The 18,013-nt window shown below is 42.3% G+C and overlaps 1 protein-coding gene and 1 long non-coding RNA gene across 3 annotated transcripts in view; both read left to right on the top strand.

The window, feature by feature from the left end:
- Positions 1–18,013, top strand: part of armc4 (armadillo repeat containing 4) — a 212,094-nt gene that overhangs the window by 145,519 nt on the left and 48,562 nt on the right. The window lies entirely within an intron of this gene.
- Positions 11,540–13,913, top strand: LOC118556819. 2 transcript variants are annotated; one of them, XR_004927393.1, is made up of 3 exons: positions 11,540–11,628; positions 11,921–12,642; positions 13,118–13,913. It is a non-coding gene; the product is annotated as an uncharacterized LOC118556819 (long non-coding RNA). The 2 variants fall into 2 exon arrangements; XR_004927392.1 differs by having other exon boundaries at positions 11,547–11,628; positions 12,552–12,642.

The following is an 18,013-nucleotide window of genomic DNA, read 5'->3' on the forward strand; positions in this document are numbered from 1 at the left end:
TCTATTAAGTGAAATGGACTGGTCCCTCTTGCAGGATGCTTCAGCCCATTTTCTGTTTAACAATTGATGAAAATAATTGAGTTTGATCTGATGTTTAATCCCTCTTTCTGTTTCCTCTGCAGGCAGCAACAATATAACATGATGATGGTATAACAGCCATCATTGTGGCTTGAATCATGAGAGAAGGGTCAGCTGACAGGAGTGTTCAGTCCCAGCTCGTTCTTCTCCTTCCTGTTCTTTACTCATGTTTGTCTGTCAGCTGTTTGAAGGTGTCAGAGTTCCTGGTTCTTTGCAGTATAGAAAGGATGTGTTCAGGAATGGTCTTTGGACCATAAATTAAACCAATCAGCTCTTTAAAACTGAACACAGATGCTATCGCTCCACAGCTTTTTCCACGTTTCCCATTTGTTTGCATATTCACCGTGTCCAGCCTGTGTGTCAGCTTATTCAGTGTCCCCTCACTCCCTCTGCTTCATCCTGCCTGTTCTAGCCACATATTGAGTCCACTTCAATACAGAAGTTCTCCTCACTATTGTAGAACCGATCTTCTTCCTTTATTTCAGTCTATTCCAAACATATAAACCCTAAAGACTGAAAAGAGAAACTGCAGGGTGGAGCTACAGAGCAGTAGATGGGGAGAGGAGCCATCAAAGGACCACAGTTAGCAGCAGATGTGGACCTGGCTCTACAGAGAGGTTGAAGGAGATAAGGCTTGGCTCACGCCCCCTTAGGCCCTGAGGTCATAAACTACAAGGTTTTCATAGAAAGCCTGGGTGAACCCGTAGTTGTGATGAGGTGGTGATTGAAGAGGGGTCTTTTCCTTTTCATCTCTAGTCCAGGAGCTCTGTCAGCTGGAACAATATTGGTGTTGGCAAGGGCTGCAGTGAGTGTGTCAATTTACACTGAACATTTGTAAGATCTAAAGAACTGAACCATTTGGAAACAGGTCGTTAGAGGTGCTGAACCTGTCCTTTGATTCAGTGGTCCATTCATTTCATTTCATTATTCAGCATAAATGCTTACAGACACATGAGCAGACTGAGGAGCAGGGATCAGTAGACCTCAATATTTCCCCACAAGAGAACCCTGTGGAGGCCACCCTTACAGTTTCTACATCAATCTTTTTAATTTTCCTGTCAGACTTTAAAATCTGGTCATTTTGAGTATCCTACTGTTGAGTTAATTGTTACACTGCGTGGTATCAAAATGCTGCTTTACAGTGGATCACCCTTACAATTAAAGGTGATAAACATTTGCTTCATGGCCTCATGTTCCTGCGGTCCAGCCAACATTCACATCTATCAGAAGAGGATAAATCCCATCTGCTTATCTGTTCGTTATTTTAGGTTTATTCAAACAGTATAGCTGAACTGATGTTTACAACATGTCTGATTGCTCGTCTGGGCTGATCTGTCTTCAGATCTGATTGATTCTCCAAGCAGCAGCACATCTTCTTACCTCTGTGTTTCAATCTGTTTAAATGCTGCCTTCATCTCCTCCAGCTGTAATACTTTGTGGTGAATCAGCAGCATGCAGGGAACATGTGATGCACCCTTCAGGTTGAGGGGCCATGCAACATCCTGTAAGGCTGGATAGCTGACTGGTTTTATGCTGGCTGACTGCACACAGAGACACACCAGCTTCAGCTCAGTGTCTTTGCTCTTCAAACATTTCCTCAGACCACAGAACTAATGGCTCTCTCCAAAAGTTTCCTTGGACCTTAGGACAAATGGCTCTCTAATCTAGCCTGGTTGGCTTTCAGGATCTAAGTGTTGTCAGAGAGAACATGTCCTGCCTGATTTCCATTCTGCAGTGTTATCACATGGTGTTTGATTAGACCAGGAATGCTCATGTACAAGGCCAGGAGGCCTTTAGTGAATGTGTACCATTCCACTGTCAGATAGGCACCATATGAAAGCCTTGCAGGGAATAATAAGGCAGCACCAGGAAGGATTTAAGAAAACTGTATCATTCTCATTTTGTCTTGTTGTTTGCTCTGGCTGTTGCTCTTTAAGTTTCCCTTCATCCTTTTTCTCTAAAATTACATCTCATCAGTGATTTGGCTGCTGGTTCAACTTAAAAAATCCCATTACAACAGGAGGAGGGGAACATGGGTGCAGAAACTGATGTAAACTCTTATTTGTGAAACATGCTATCACATAAAGGTAGAAACATTTGGTCCAAACTTCAAAAACAGTCTCTTCTGTTTGGTCTGAGGGTTTTGACCCCAAACTGCCCCTTACAGTGATTCGTCCTGACTGCTGGGTTGGCCCAGCATTTATTTAAGTCATGATACAGCTTCTCCCTGAGGTTTGGGAGCCAGCAGCACTGAGCTAAGACGATTCTCATGCTGTGGTGTATGGTCTTATGGATGTTTTTAACATTATTTGGCTGAAGTGGGACTGGATGAAGGGGATTGCCTTTTGTCTATGTCAAATAAAGGTGAGGTCTGCACTATGATAAGGGGGCTAATGGCAGGCATACACTGTATGATATTTCCAATCGTACTCAGATACAGCTTAAACTGTACGACGAAACCGCAGGGTTTAACAGTTCACAGCTCACGAATATCTGTTCTTACACTGTACGGCTCAATGCTCTTTGACTCCATGTCACACGTACCACCGCCATGCTCCCCTTTGTTGTCTCTCTCTTCAGAGACGGTTGCTTTTCTTTGTCTCTGCTCCCCCCCCCCCCCCGCTGCTGTATTTTTGTCTTTCTGAGCACTGTCTTCATGCACCTGAATGCTGAAAACTCTGAATCTGGTAAGCTGGTAATAAAAAAAAATTGACAGATAAATAAAGGGCCAACAAATTTGGAATATTGGATACACCACAAGGAGCCAGCGATGAAAGGACTTAAAGCTGACAGAAAAGTTGGTGCAGCTTGTTCTCATAACAAATTGTGTATTTTTATTATCCCTTCCCTATCAAAAAAACTCCCCTGGATGTTATGGCGAGAGAGCTCAGAACTGTTCCCCGCTCCCTCCTCCCCCGCGGACGTCTGTGGATGCTTTCTGAACTTCTTTGCCGGGTGATAACATCAAGGACAATGGCCTTCTGGAGAGCGTTAATGGAAATATAACAACTTTCACCCAAACACACATACATAACTGATGCCCACAACAACATACAAACTTCATGCGACTAATCTCCAAGGTTAACCCCCTGTATAAATGTTGTCTTTTCATATGTGCTTTTCACGTGCAGAGGTTTTTTGATATCTCAAACTGTATCCTGGAATAGGATAAAGTGTAAAATATGTATTTTTTTTCCTCTCCCTCCCCAAATGTGGCTCCTATCTTTTCCCAGAGTTAAGGGCAGCACCTTATGGTAACCGCGTCAGGTGGGGTCTTCGGCAGCAAGGCCTCAGTCAATCGTTCCCCCGAAATGTTTGTGAAGGATGGTTGTTCTGGAACTGTAATTTCCCTCTGCGATTATTAAAGTATTTCTGATTCTGATTCTGTCTCCACTCCAATGTTTTTGTCTCACGACCACCTCCCAATTCCTGACTGGGAGGTGGTCGTGAGAGGCTAATTACCCCTCATTACCCCTGTATACTACACGATGCAGGACGCACGATAAGGCTGAAACTTGTCCTGATTCAAATAATTCTCGGATGAAGAATGGGTCCAAAAAGGGCAAAAAATTGACAATCCCCCTTTTAGAAATGTAGGGATAGATTATTTTGGTCCTTTCCAAGTTAAATGTGACAGAAATCATGTAAAAAAGGTATGGTGTTTTCTTTAAATGTCTTAACACATAAGCAATTCACAGAGGTTTCTCACTCACTTGCATTAACAAATTCAGAGGGTTTGTGGCTAGGCGAGGGTGAGTTTCTGTGATGAGGTCAGCTAATGGTATCAACTCAGCAGGTGCTGAAAAATAAATGTGTGAAGCATTTAAATGTTGGAATAAGGCTAAAATTGCTGAGTCACTTTTGCAAAAAGGTTTTATATAGACATTCAATCTTCCGACTGGGTCTCATTGTGGTGAGATTTGGGAAAGACAGGTATGTTCTGTTAGGAGGATACTTTCCCAGTTACTGAAACAACAGACTCTCGATGATGAGCGACTTCACGCCTTGTTTTGTAAAGTGGAGTCCGTTATAAATGATAGTCCAATCACAAGAGTTTCTAACAATGACATAGAAGCAATTACTCCGAATCATTTGCTTCTCATGAAAAGAACTGTTGTGTTATCTCCTGGTTATCATGAATAAAGACTCTGAATGAGAGCATCTACGGGGCCAGGCAGTTCAGTTAAAGTGTTTATTGTTATTTGTGGATCTGTACAGGAAATGGTGTTGACTGGTCAGGTTCTTCTGGGCTCTGCTGGGAAGATGAGAAGACTGGTGAATAAACGGAGGTGATTGCTGGGAATAGTGCAGGGCTGATGAACTCACAGAGGAGGTGGTTTGGGTCCGGTCTTGGAAGGGTGGTATCCAGTGGTCCGGGTGAAAGGTGCAGGCCCGTTACTCTCTCTCTAGTTGGTGGTTCGAGGGTGGACAGGCAGGTGAGTGCTAGCAGGAGGGCTAAGCGGAGGATTGGTCCGAGGTCCTTCTTGGGTTCCATGTTTGAATGCTTGGAAGTTGTCAGACTGGAGTTCAGGTTCTGCGGATCTAGGCAAGGCGTCTCTGGGTATGAATCCAGGGTACTGGAAGGAAGGAACAAAAGCTAGGTTAGATTCAGCTTTGCAAGGTTTCAGGAACAAGGCAAGGTGTCTGGTCTGTACCACGCAGGAGCGTTAACGAACTGACGCCCCCTTCTTCTTCTTCTTCTTCTTTCCTTTTATTGGCGGATTGCAAACAACTTATAGGTGCATACCGCCACCTACTGTACATGAGTGTGTTACTCCCACCTACTATTTTCTATTTTTTAATTTTGTGTTATGTAAAAATAAAAACAATGCTTTATTAATTACCATATTTTCCTCCCTATCTCCATCTGTCCCTAAAATTCCTTTAATACTCCATTATCTCCCTTTTTCCATAATTACTTTCCTCATCCTCTCTCTTTCATATGCATATTTAATGCAATTCATCAGAACATGATCCATGTTTTCTTTTCCTCCACAACCCTTACATATATCATTATTTCTCTTCCCGAGTACATACATAAACTCATTCAAGTAGGTATGTCCAGTTCTTAATCCAGTAAAAATTATCTCTTTCCTTCTGCTCCTTTCTCCATAATTTTTAATTACTACAGATTTTTTAACCCTATACAATCTTCTTCCTTTCTCATCTTCATCCAATATTTTTTGCCATATTTCTGTTTCTTTCTAATTATTGATTTACCTTCCCCTTTCCCAAATGTAATCTGATCTGTATTTTGCTTTCCTAAAACCTTTTTAGCTAGCTTGTCTGCTGTTTCATTTCCTTTCACCCCTTCATGTGCTGGTACCCAACAGAACTGAACATCTATTCCACACCTATATAACCTAAATAAACTCTGATAAATTTCTAACACAAGGTCTTTCCTATTATTTCCTCCTGAGTGTATGCTTTCTATTGCAGCTTTTGAATCTGTGCAAATCACCACCCTGTCCGGTCTAACCTCTTCCACCCGCTGTAAACTAAAAATAATTGTAACTATTTCCGCTGTGTATATGGATAAAAGGTCTGTTAATCTTTTACAGATACATATATTGAACTCTGGAATGAATATCCCTATTCCCACATTAACCTTTGATTTTTTTGAACCATCTGTGTATATTTTTAAATAACTATAATACAATTGTCTAATGTATAAGCTGGTTTTAACCCCAACTTCATTATGTTTCCATTCTCTTTCTGACTCCCTCCTCCTGGTTCCAGCTCCTAAAGAAGGGCGGTAATCGGCTCAGATGTGGTGCACCTGCCCGTCCAGCCCTGCTAAGGAGAGCGAGAAAGAAAACCTGGCCTGCATCCAGACCTAGGAGTATGACACTGGTTTTTTTCAAAAGAAGGACTTTTACTCAAAGAGACGATGGCGTCTGGTTCAATACTTGGAATATTTTTTTTGGAAATATTGGACCAAAGATTATCTTACATTGTTACAAGAGAGACAAAAATTTTAAAAGAACTGTCTAAAGAAACCTTAAAGCCGATGATGTTGTGCTTATTGTGTCATAGTTTGAGTTCCTGCCTTAGTTTAGTTTCTGTTTTGGGTTCTTGTTTAATTTCTATTTTGGGTTGTGTCTTGTTTCAGTCTTAGGTTGGGTCTTGTCATTTATTTTGTGTTCCACATTGGTTCTTGAACTAGTTTAACCTGTTTTCACATGCCAGTTATTCAGTCAGTTCAGTTCCACCTCCATCCACTTCCCTTCCCCTGATCAGCTCCACCTATTCTGGTAATTAGTTTCATTCTGTTCACCTGCTCACTCCCCTACTTATACCTGCCTCTGTCCCTTGCACTCTGCCAAATCATTGTTTTTGTTCCTGCCTGGGGTAAGACAGATAATGCTAGTTTTCTGTTTGCATGTAACCCAACTCGATTCTGTCTGTTTTTGCCTTGATTATTTGACCTCATTTGCTCTTTTTGTTATTAGACCAGCCTGACTCTTGACCAGTTTATTTAAGTTTGTTGGCTGTAGAGTTTTTTAGACACTGCCTCCTTGATTTTTGGCTTGGTGACCGTTTTGGTTTTCTGCCTGTTTTTGCTCTGTAAATAAATCACCATTTATTTCAACCTCTGCTTGTCTGGCTGAATTCAGGGTCATCTGTCTCTGGTTCATGACATATTGTAGATGACAACGCACCAAGAGGGTCAAGGTTGATGGTAAAAGTTGAAAGATCAATCTGTGCACTTGTCTTAAGAAGAAGAAAATAAAATTATGGCTGTCGGAGCAACACGGTAGCTCAAACATGCTGCGACATAAAAAAGTTGTCACGTAAAACAGGCTCTGTGTCAGTCATTCAAATGAAGAGGTTTAATGAGGAATAAAGAAGAAACAATGAAACTAAAGATTAGCCTCTACAGGGGGTAATCTTCTATAAATGTCTCCAAAGGTTGACAGCAGATCGAACCATGCCCCAGCTACCATTTAGAAACCATTCTTAACCTGCTGTTTGATGGAAATCAGGAACATCCGAGGGAAACCAAAGGGTACTTTAAATTCGATGACACATTTCACTCTGAGGTTTGTCTGTCTTTAACTTTTATTTTTTCAAAATGTATTTTCATTAGACTTACACCCATCATCTCAGCACTAGGAGGCAGCTTCATGATAGAAGATCACATCAGGCAAGAGCAAACCTATTTACACAGGTGTTACATCTGCAATTGCTTGTTACCATGACATTGTGATAAATCTTTCGTATTTTGCAGGTTTCTGGGCCTTCTATCATCAATTTCCAAGTGATATTGTGTCTTTCACTGGAATTAGATAAATCGAGTTCTGTTGTGGTTGCTGGGATATTTCTCAAACTCCTGACACATTTTGATAAATTTGTTCAAACTCATGAAAGTAAAATCTGCCTGAATCTCTTGAAGAACATGTCATTGTGCTGTGAGTGTGAACAGATCTCTCTAGATAGATTTGGGTGGGTGGATATGGGTTCAAAGAGGTTTTTTCATTGATGTTGTCCAAGAATCCTCTGGTCTTGTCCTTTTGGAGAACCACTGACCATGCCAGGTGGATTATATGTGATTCTTTATTCCCATTGTTCTTGATTTAGATGTTTTTCTCTCCTTTCCCATCTTTCTACTAAGGGCCAGATAAGAGGGCGAGTGAGCTCAGGTCCTTCCCTTCACACAACATGAAGGCATACTTCATATTTTGTTAGAAATTCAACACACAAGTTTCTAACCTCTATGTTTATACCATGTCTACTAACTTTAATCAGGGCCACTTTCTATGTCTCAGCTCTGTCTCACTCTTCTGTATATTTACCCCGTTCTCTGTCCTGTTCCTGCTTTTCCTCCCTTAATAACTCTGCCCTCTACATGACTTCAGTGACCTCAGCCTCTCCTCTTCAACACCCAAACAACATCCAGTACTGTAGTAGGTCAGAAGCATTTCTAGGCTTCAGCGGCTCTTTGTGCAACTTAAACGAAATAAAAGAACCTGAAGAGAAAAACTGAAAATTTTGCTAACCTGTCCTCTGTGTGAGTTCTGCTTCATGGATTTTCAGCCTGTTGGATGTGGTTGTGAGTTAAAAGTAGCCCGTTTTTAAAGGCTTGAAACTCTAGAAGCTCCACATGCTTTTTCAATGCTGCTGAGAATGTACGGTAAAATAAAGGAGGTGGTGCAAGGAGGCAGAAGAGCAGTAGCTGTCCTCAGGCTTTATTTTGGTTTTCCTTCATGCTTCCATGAACATCAATAGGTGTTAAAATCCAATTCAAACATTTGGATCAAATCCAAGTGGATCTCTTCTCTGGTTTTCTTAATGTCCTATTTGTCTATATTATCAGCCAACCATGCTATTTATTCAAACCCAGAGATCCAGCCTGGCTTTCTTGGAGCCATCTTGGATCATTTTGTAAACAGACATATTATTTTTGGTACTTTTGCTGCTTTCAGACTGTTTTCACTGAGCATTGACCTGACTTATTAGTAAGTGTGTTTTACTCTTTTAATGTAGCAGCAGCTTTGGGGTCATCCTTCATCATTCTGAGGTGAGACATCTCTAAGCCCCTAAAGCTGCGGGATAAGATGGAAGGGAAACATAAATTACTCCTGACACAAATGGACCTTTAGCAGCCAAATACCTCCAGCATTATTCCATCATGTAAGTCTATAAGAGTCGGGTTGGAGAGCATTTTCCTAATACGTTCTGTGAGCGCTGTAGAAAGTGCCCCAGAGTTTCTTCTCCCCAGAGAACTCAGATTAAACTCTGGGATGACTGCTGCAGAAACATGAAAAGTGTGAGGCATCACTTGGACCAAACCCAGTTAAATCTGCCTTTGTCAGAAGGTCGGTGTTGGTACCAGACTAGATATGTGGGCTGCTCCTGGCAACCCTGAACCTCACTTTATTACAGAACTATAATCATATCTGCAGATGTTTGTTGTTACAACTCAGTGGTAGGAACATTTGTAGAACTCGTTCAGTAAAGTTTGGGACGGAAATGTTTGGAGAATGACTTCATTTTTTACACACTTACACTAGTCTTTAAAAGCTGTGTCTGAAAACCTTTTTCAGAGACTTATATTTAATTAAAATTTTACAAAGGTTGTTTGAAGGAAAGAAACAAGTAAAACTTTTTGTTTCAGGACCAGTCTGCAGTTAAATATTGAATTGACTGAGAGGGAACCAGTGGTTCTGGAAGCTGGTTACATGTCTGTTTACATGAACCCAACTACAGATGTCAAAGAGGAGAGAGATGTTGTGGTCTCCATCTTGATCCTCTTCTTTATCTGAAGTCAGGGAAACAAAAACAATGGAGGGATGGACTTGTTCAGTTCTTTCCTTTTTGTTCCTGACAGTTCAGTATTTTGTTCTCCTCTTACTAACAAATATCCTTGAATTAATGTTCTCACATCAAAGACTGGTGTGTTTCCAAAAATCATGCCATAACATTTAAGAGCAACTGTTCTCCTGTCTATCCTAATATTACATGAACTGCAGGTCTTCTCCCTATTTTCCTCCAGGTTGAGATAATCATGGCTGACAGAATAAAAAGCATCTCTCTCCTCCCTGGCTGCCTACAATTACTCCTCCTCATCCTCCCAGCCGGTCCTGTAATCTGGATGTATAATCAGGCAGAGAGGGCTGCTAATGCTTCCCACATTTGGTGCCACCACCTGGACTAAGTGTTACAGTGTCAAACCGCAGCATTGAGACCAGAACTTAATACTCACTTTATCCCTGACTGCCATGTCTGGTTAACTCTCTAGATGTCTCCATTCAGTCTGAAGAGGAGAACCTCCTAGTCAGAGAACCAGGATGGTATTGGAGCTGTCAGCAAAGACTCCTACAGTTAGGCCTCAGGCCCTTGAAGCACTGCAACAAGGCCCCACAACAGGTGGTTTAACTGGGAGCTTTTTCCTCTTCTCCACCCTCCTTGACTCTCATCACTCTGAGTAAGATGAGTTGTGATTGGAGGGAAAAAGGTTGTTTATTGTTTCTTCCATTTTTCGTTTACTAATCGGCTACATATGACGTCTGGAAGACGTGATGCTGTACTCTTGCTTCAGGCATCTGCATGACTTGAGTCTTTGTGACAGTTTATCTGGAGATGGACTTGTCTCTCTCTGCTTCACAGTTGGAGCCATTTCTACCCCAGGTACAGGCTTGTAGTGGTTCTCGGTATGTTGGAGTCTGAGTTTGTAGCTTCAGTTTGCAGACGCCTCTGGCTGATTTCTTTACACACTTGCTTAATGTCCCACGTGGCTGGATAAGATTATTAGGCTGGAAAATGGGCTCAGAGAGCTGCGGATAGCTTCCACACAGACTTGTGTTGAGCTCCTTCAGTGTGTGCAGTCACAGCTTATGTTTAAGCTGAATTAAATAGGCCCGTCTCCTTATTTCTCTTCTCATGGTTCTGTTTTACCAAATAAGTTCACCAAAGCTTTAGAGTATTGTGCAGTTCCAGATTCTGCAATTTCTTTATTCATAGCTAGTACCATTCTGCAGTAAGACTCACAGAAAACTCTATGAAAACCGGCTTCTATTCAGCTCCTATTGAAGGAAACTCCAGAAGAATTTTGATTTGACCCGACTGACTGGATCTTTGTGGTATGAGTATCCTACATTTCTATCCCAATCTCACACTTCATCCTTGGATAATCCTCTAACAAATATGATGTTGTTTGTAGATAGACGGTTTCATGACAAATGTCCTTAATTTCATTATTTCATTTGCACCTGGACCAGTCCTTCCACTCTGGGTCAACGGTCATATCTGTCCCCACTGTCTCATTCAACAAAGGATAAATGGGTCTTGAAGAATAATAGCTCTGGCACTTCAAGAGGCTGCTGTTCATTTATCCTGAAGAAAAGCTGTAGAAACCTGAAGCAGAATTTAGATCATGAACTTTATGGATCCAGTGGGGAACCAGATTACTCAGAACCTTCTTCAGCTGGGTTTTAATCATGAAACCTGGACCCAACTAAGTCTGATTCATTAAGATAGCAGTTTGGTGAAGAGAATTATTAGTTTTCATAGATTTACTAAAGCTTAATCACCAAGCAGAGTGCTTATATTGAGTTAAATGAGGGAGTGGTGTGAGTTTTTTTTAGATTTAACCCATCAGAACCGGTCTGCTCCCTTTCAACACAACGTCACTAACACTCTACTCTGATTATTGTGATGATGCCAAGCTTGTGGATATCAGTTCCAGGTTGATGTCTTTTTACAGGAGAAATGCAGATGAACGGTGGATGTTTTCCACTGTGAGGCAGAAGGTAATAATCCCCTGATGAGGAATTGGGGGGAGGTATGGTGCTGAATGAGTAGATTAACCACTGGAGAGATTGCAAAAATCATGAAAGCCACAGCTTGGCCAGGGTGGAACAACGTCTGCCTCAGTACCATGTAACACTATATTCAGCACTGGGCCACGTGCCTTCACTCTGCTTATATATACACACAGGCTTATCCAGCAGCAGTGTCACTGTGCTGCCATGACTTACTGCGTGTTTCATCTGGAAGTCAGCATTGGTTTGCAGCTCCGTCCTTGATTAAGGGACTGTTTGGAAAAGAGTAAAAATTATTATTATTTTATATTTGGTTTATTCATTCTGCATTATATCTTTGACTTTGTTTCTTACTGACAAAAATATAATGAAATCAAAAATGTTAAACCAAGTTATAGTTAATGGCAGCAAGCCATATAAACCAAAAATACGTACAACTGTAAAGTGATGCAGGAACAGGTTTGAACTGTTTGTTTACAGTGATCATTCAGGTTTCCCTGTTACATTACATAATACAGTCTTTGGAAAACAAAGCTTGACAGTTATGTGTCCAAACTTTAACAAACTGTCTCTTACAGTCATCTCTTAAGAAAAAAAGTCCATCAAAGGCCTGACAGGATCTGAGAGATTCCTTCAGCTGATGATCTGCTGAGGGCCAGGTTTTCAGGTGGTTGAGAAGAACCTTGTTGGTACTAAAATGTTTTTTTTTTTTTATAAATACTAAAGTACTAGCTAATCAAAGTCAAAGTCCAACTAAAAAAGCTGAAATATCTTCAGAAATCCTGGAGAACTGCTGCTCAGGATCCCATTAAACAGTTCCAGCCAAGTCTGTCTCTTCCGATATAAGAGACAAAAAAAATAATTAAGGACGACCAAAGACTTTTGCACAGTTCGCTTTATGCACAGAAAGGAATAATAAAAATGCCACAAGTGGAAAATGTGAGTGAAGTGTCTGAGTGTGATATCCAAGTGTTTGGCTGAGGGTTGTGCTGCACTTATTTTCCTTTCAGCAAAGATGCTGTCATCAGAACAAGCTGAGCTCCTAGACCTGGAGCTGTGTGGACGTGTTTGCAGAAACACCATCACACATAGAAACAGAAGCACACAGCTGCAGGCTCATGTGACTGATGGCTGTGATGGAGTTTACACTCCCTCATATATACTTAGTTTCATGGAGCGACTGTAAATTATGCTGTTCCTTCTGTCTAGGGTTGGATCCTGACGTACAGCAGGCTGAAGAAGTAGCTTCCACCTCAGTAGGCGACACCAGGAGATCAACAGGTCCTTGTAGGAGCCAAATGTATGACATGGCGGCAGAGCCAGTTCTAGGCACACATATATGAGGGGCCAGGCAGGGATGTTAAGGGGGCATCATTATGCAATAACATTATGCTCTGGCAAAATTATGTAGTTGGTGATTTGTGTTTTCTTCATGGAAAAAGAGTAAGCTGTGCTTAACATCCAAGATATACTGTAGACTGCACTTCAGTTATCCTTCTACTCCAATAGCTGACCAGCTTGGGTGTCCCATCCTAAGCCAACACTCCTGCTGGTATAGCTCTCAGGGTCACTGAGGCACACCAATCTCCTGATCACAATAAGGTGATCCAAACAAATAATAGTTAAAAATAATTAATAATTAAATAAGAAAGAACAAACAAAAATTATTCTTCATCCAAGTTTTAACAACTGCATAACATATATCATATGGATGTCCATTAAGCAATTTTACATCCCAAATTAATGTAACCCCAATAACTGTCAGGATTCTGCAGGCAGTGCTGTGCAGCTTGCTGTCAGCACTGCCTGCTTTCTGCTTTTCTCTTCACAGGTGATTGCAGTTGACAGGTGGGCGTCATGCGCACCTGTGGCTCGTTTGGCAGCTCCGGGCTGGAGCTTAAAAGCAGGTTGCAGTCAGCTGGAAGACGCCAGAGTGTTAAACCGTTGTGGTATGCTTCAGTGGGCACTATCTCTCAACAGTTTACCTGTTCACCGCACTAACTCGTGTTTCCTGTTTCTCACTGATCACGTCATGCACTGGATCACTCTCTGGACGCTCTTCCGAGTTCTGAAGTCTCAAGACAAGTCCCTAGAACTTTGTCGCTCAGATTTTGCTCTGGCACTCTCATCGAGCCCCCTTGGTGTTACCAAGCCGGACAAGAGTTCCCTTCTGCACCCTCCCTGGTTCCTCCAGCTGCTTACTGCCACTGCCTTCTGCTTCGGTGCTGCTTGGACCTCCGCCAAGTCCCATCTACCCGCTCACCTGTCTCGCTCAGTCACCTGGCCCCACCTCTGAGACGAGCTCCACTGAATACGTCTTCCGTTGCACCCCCCCAGCTAGGTTTCCTGAACCCGGCCGTATGCGCACCCCTCGTTACAGCAGTTTCCCCTCCTCGCCCCGTTTAACCTGTTTCCTTTCTTCTGCAGAGTATCGGTCAGGGTTCCCCGATCACTGTTGGCCGCCAGCTCTGTGATCCTTCCTCCCTGTGATTTCTCGTCGATCACTCACATAGTGAGCCTCCATCTCCATGAACCTCCGTGCCTGTTAATAAACATCTTAAACTGCTCTCTGCCTCCTGATTGTGTTCTTCATGTGGGCCAAACCCCTCAAAAACCATGACAATAACTAACAATAAGGCTGTCTGCTGCTGAAAGATAATTCTTCAGACAGCACAATACAAATTAGGAGGAGCAAAGAGGACAGAGAGATGACAAATTTGCTTGTTTTCGGCATATTTGATTGGGGGGCCAAGGATTTGGAATTGGTAACACTTGCCTGGACCAGCATCTGCAGTTTTCCAAAGAGCTTCATAACAATGTGCCGAGGTCTTGAAATTAATTTAGCAGTTTCTCATTCTGTGTTTGTGGCTGGAAGACAAGTGCTGGCAGTAAATGCTGGAATAATAAGCTGAACCAGGTGCCTGCTGCAGATTTAAATCTCTGTCAGCACCAACTGGAGCATCGGGGAGCTGTCGGCAGCTCCTCAATTTCCTTTTGAGGTTTCTGATGTGAACAAATATGACAAGAACGTCTCAGACAGAAATGGAGCAACAATATTCTGCACATTTTTCCTGAGATTCTCTTTATTGTTTCCAATAATCAAGGAAAAAGCTCAAATGTCTGATCCAGCAAATTCAGGTTAGATATTTCAGTTTGTTTTAGACATTGACTGTAAAAGGTGGAGAACGTCTCCCTCCTTTATTTCTCTGCTCCGTGTGTCTTGCCTGATTGGCCAGGCCTTGGTACTCAGAGCATGGACTTCATCAGGCCGAGGTGCTAAATAGTGAGCCTATTTTCCTGCCAGTGTGTTCCAGCCTAACTCAGAGGATGCTGAACCTCTCCCACCTCTTACGCTAATGTCAATATTTCCAGAGACCTTCCTTAGTTTGGAGGACCATCTGTAGACAGTTGGATACATGGTGAAGTGGGGGAGGAAAGACTCTGCTTTTTGTTTCTCAGCCTGTCCTGTTCTGCCCCTCCCCATGTTTTCTCTGTTTTTCCAGAAGAGACTCAATAGCTTTCAATTTTGGGTTCTATGTTGAACAATTGAGAAAATCCTTTTACACTTAATTCAAAGTTTATGATTCAAACCATTTATTCTAACATATTTAAATGCTTATTGCTGATGAAATTCAGTCTAAAGGAAGTTTTTCAAATTTAAACACAGACATTTTGCCTGACTTGGCATCAGCCCTGACCTGTTTCCTCTCTTTAGCTCAGCAGCTTCCCTGCAGTATTTCTGGGTCCAACATCCTCCTCTCTGAAACCTTTTTCCTAATACCTGAAGGCGTTTGTTCATTAAGGCAAAAACAGCGTCCAAAGCGCCCACTAATGAGCTGCAGCCTGCCTCTCTGTCCTGAATGGAGTTAAATAAATGAAGTCTAAGATTCATTTCCAAGACAAATCAAGATGCTTCTCTGGGTTTCTGGATCTTTCAAGAAAGGCAGCCAATGGAAATCAGTTTTGCTTCCTGTGTGGAGAGTTTGACCAAACCTCTGATGGTCTGAAAGATATCTAATTGTTAACCAATAAAGTTCAATCTTATTTTCCACATTTCCCTCTAACGTTACACAACAAACTCACAGATACCTTTTGATGATTTAAATTTGGGCTGCAGCCTGAATATCTGTAAGAAAGGACTATTTATCTGCTGTGGATTTACAACCAGAACCTTTGGAGCTCTTCATTAAAGCTTCTCCTTGTTAAAAAGCCGCAGTTTGCTTGTGTTTCTTCTACCGTCTTCTGAATGTGGAACAGTAGAGCAGCAGAGTGAGTAGTGCTGTGATGGTGCCTGGTTCTTATGGGAGGAGCTTGGAGGCAAGGTGATCAGGCTGGGCCTCATCGGGTCGGGCCTCGGTCTGTTGTCCTCTGGCTGCGTGAGCCTGGAAGTTCTTCAGCTCTCCATATTAAAGGCAGCTTCTCTAATGAGAGCAGGAATGATGTCTGACACTTTTAGTGCTGAAGCAAACTGCAAGCAGAGAGAGACAGAAGGAGAGAGAGAGAAACACAGTGGAAATACTACAGCTCAGAGAAAACAGCAGCGCTTCTGTCAGTTTTACTGCTGTATTTGGGTTTATGGTGGAGCTGCTGGATTGGAGCATGGTGACCTGGTGGTGGTTCTGTTGGACCTCCTCAGCAAGAAGGAGCTTTAACTGAGCGAGGAACAAAAAAAATGGTTTCAGGAGTTTGAAGAACTGCAGCAGTCAGTCACACCAAGGTGTAGCCGACCTGACTGTGTTGGTCCCCTAAACCAGAAGCTCCATATTTCCACTCAGACTGAGGAAAAACAAGCCTGTGTGCAGGTTTGTGGCCTGCTGAGTGGACTGTCTACACCACTGTGATAGGGATCATTACAGAGCCTCTGTTACCACGCTCTGCCACCTTCATCGCCTACAACAACATTGGTCTTGAGCCCTGTTCAAACAGCAGCGCTGCATTCCTCCCACATTCCTGAAAAATAATCCAGATGAGCTCCATTTCCTGATCTTACTAAATAAGCCGACTTCTTAGCTCCTTAGACTTTTCCTCTAAGTGAAAAACTTCTCTCCAGCTAAGATTGATCGCTGTATTCGCTTCAGTTTGTGCTTGTTGATCTGAGAAGGTAACCACAGAGAGCCCAGAATGTCCCACCGTCTCCTTCCTCAGAGATTTTTTATTTCACGGTACAGTCTCCATGCTCATTGAGGAAACAGCTTTTATCACTTCCAGCCATCACACAACTGGACTCCAAACCATGTGTTGCTGAGTGAAGGAAGAGAGGGAAAGCATGGCCTGTGAATGTGTCTGTATGTGAAGGTTTCCAGATATCAGAGATCAGACTGAAAGAGCCTCGGTGTCCACACCTATTTATCAGGTTGTGGATCTCTACTAAACCGCCCTCTTCTCCACCAGATTAAATGTTGAGGAGCTCTGAGGCAGCATGACAGCAAACAGGATAAGTGGTTCTCCTGAGAGTTTGCTTTCTTTTACGTATTCTCCAGCTTCCTCCCACAGTCCAAAACAAGGTTAATTGGCCTCTCTAAATTCTCCTTAGGTGTGAGTGTGTTTGTGAATGGTTGTTTGTCCTGTTTGTTTCTGTGTTGCCCTGCCATGGACTGGCGACCCGTCCAGGGTGTACCCTGTCTCTTGCCTATTGACAGCTGGAGATAAGCACTAGCACCCCTTGCGACAGTTCTTTATTATAACAAATGAATCTGTCTCATGAGTTTAATCTTCCAGTTTCTTCATACGGACCTCTGTAAGAAATGAAGAGGGATACTCACCTTTCTGAACCACTCATTAATCATTAGTCTGTCTGATGCCACTTATTCTGGTGGGTCCCCCACTGGGGACATGATAGAAAGTCCAGCTGACCTGCAGCAGTCAGAGGAAAAGGCTTTTTCCTTCATCTCCTCTGTTCAACTGGTTGATTTCTGCAGAGGAATCAAGGTTTAAGATTTTACTGCACCTGAGGTAAACTTGTGCTCAAGTATTAAAGTATGTTCAGCCATAATCTACATCAGCACATCTGGTGACATCCTAACAAGCATGAAAACTCAGGAAGAAATGACCTTGGTTCTGTTGGATCAGTGTGAGGCTGCATCAACAATAACAACCCTGCTGTGAGCCCATCATTCTGTTGGATCAGAACCAAGTTTCAACAGTAACATCAACAGTAACAGAACCCTGTTGAAGAACCCTGCAAGAATAAAATCTCTCATTTTATTCTTGGTCACATTTGTGCTTTTCCTCTTGTAACTTATCAAAATGTCTGCTGCTGTACTTTCTACTTCCAGCTGATAGCTGATTTCCCTTTTTTCCCTCTTTTTCCACCCATAAGGTGGTATTTTGTGCCTGGGCAGAACCTGTTAGGAAAAGTTTTAATGCTTAAGTACTCCAAAGAGAGTTTAACTATGCTGAATATTTCCAGTGTGTGCATGCATTATAAGTGATTTTTGCTGTGTTGGTTTTGTTTGATGAAAAATGGGCCGTGCCGATCGGCTAAGTTTGATTTATTTTCCATATTTCATTCCTTTTCTCTATTTCTCTCTCCCTTTTGGGCTTCCCACGTTTTGTTGAAGCTTTTGTCTCAACTGTTTACCGCCCTACGTTCAATACGCTAGGCTAGTGAGTTAGCAGTGATCTTGGAGCCGCCATCTTATGCACAGCACGCATTGTCGGAGGTAATACGA

The sequence above is a fragment of the Fundulus heteroclitus genome, chromosome 21 (genome assembly GCF_011125445.2).
Source record: "Fundulus heteroclitus isolate FHET01 chromosome 21, MU-UCD_Fhet_4.1, whole genome shotgun sequence".
In the NCBI taxonomy this organism is placed as follows: Eukaryota; Metazoa; Chordata; class Actinopteri; order Cyprinodontiformes; family Fundulidae; genus Fundulus; species Fundulus heteroclitus.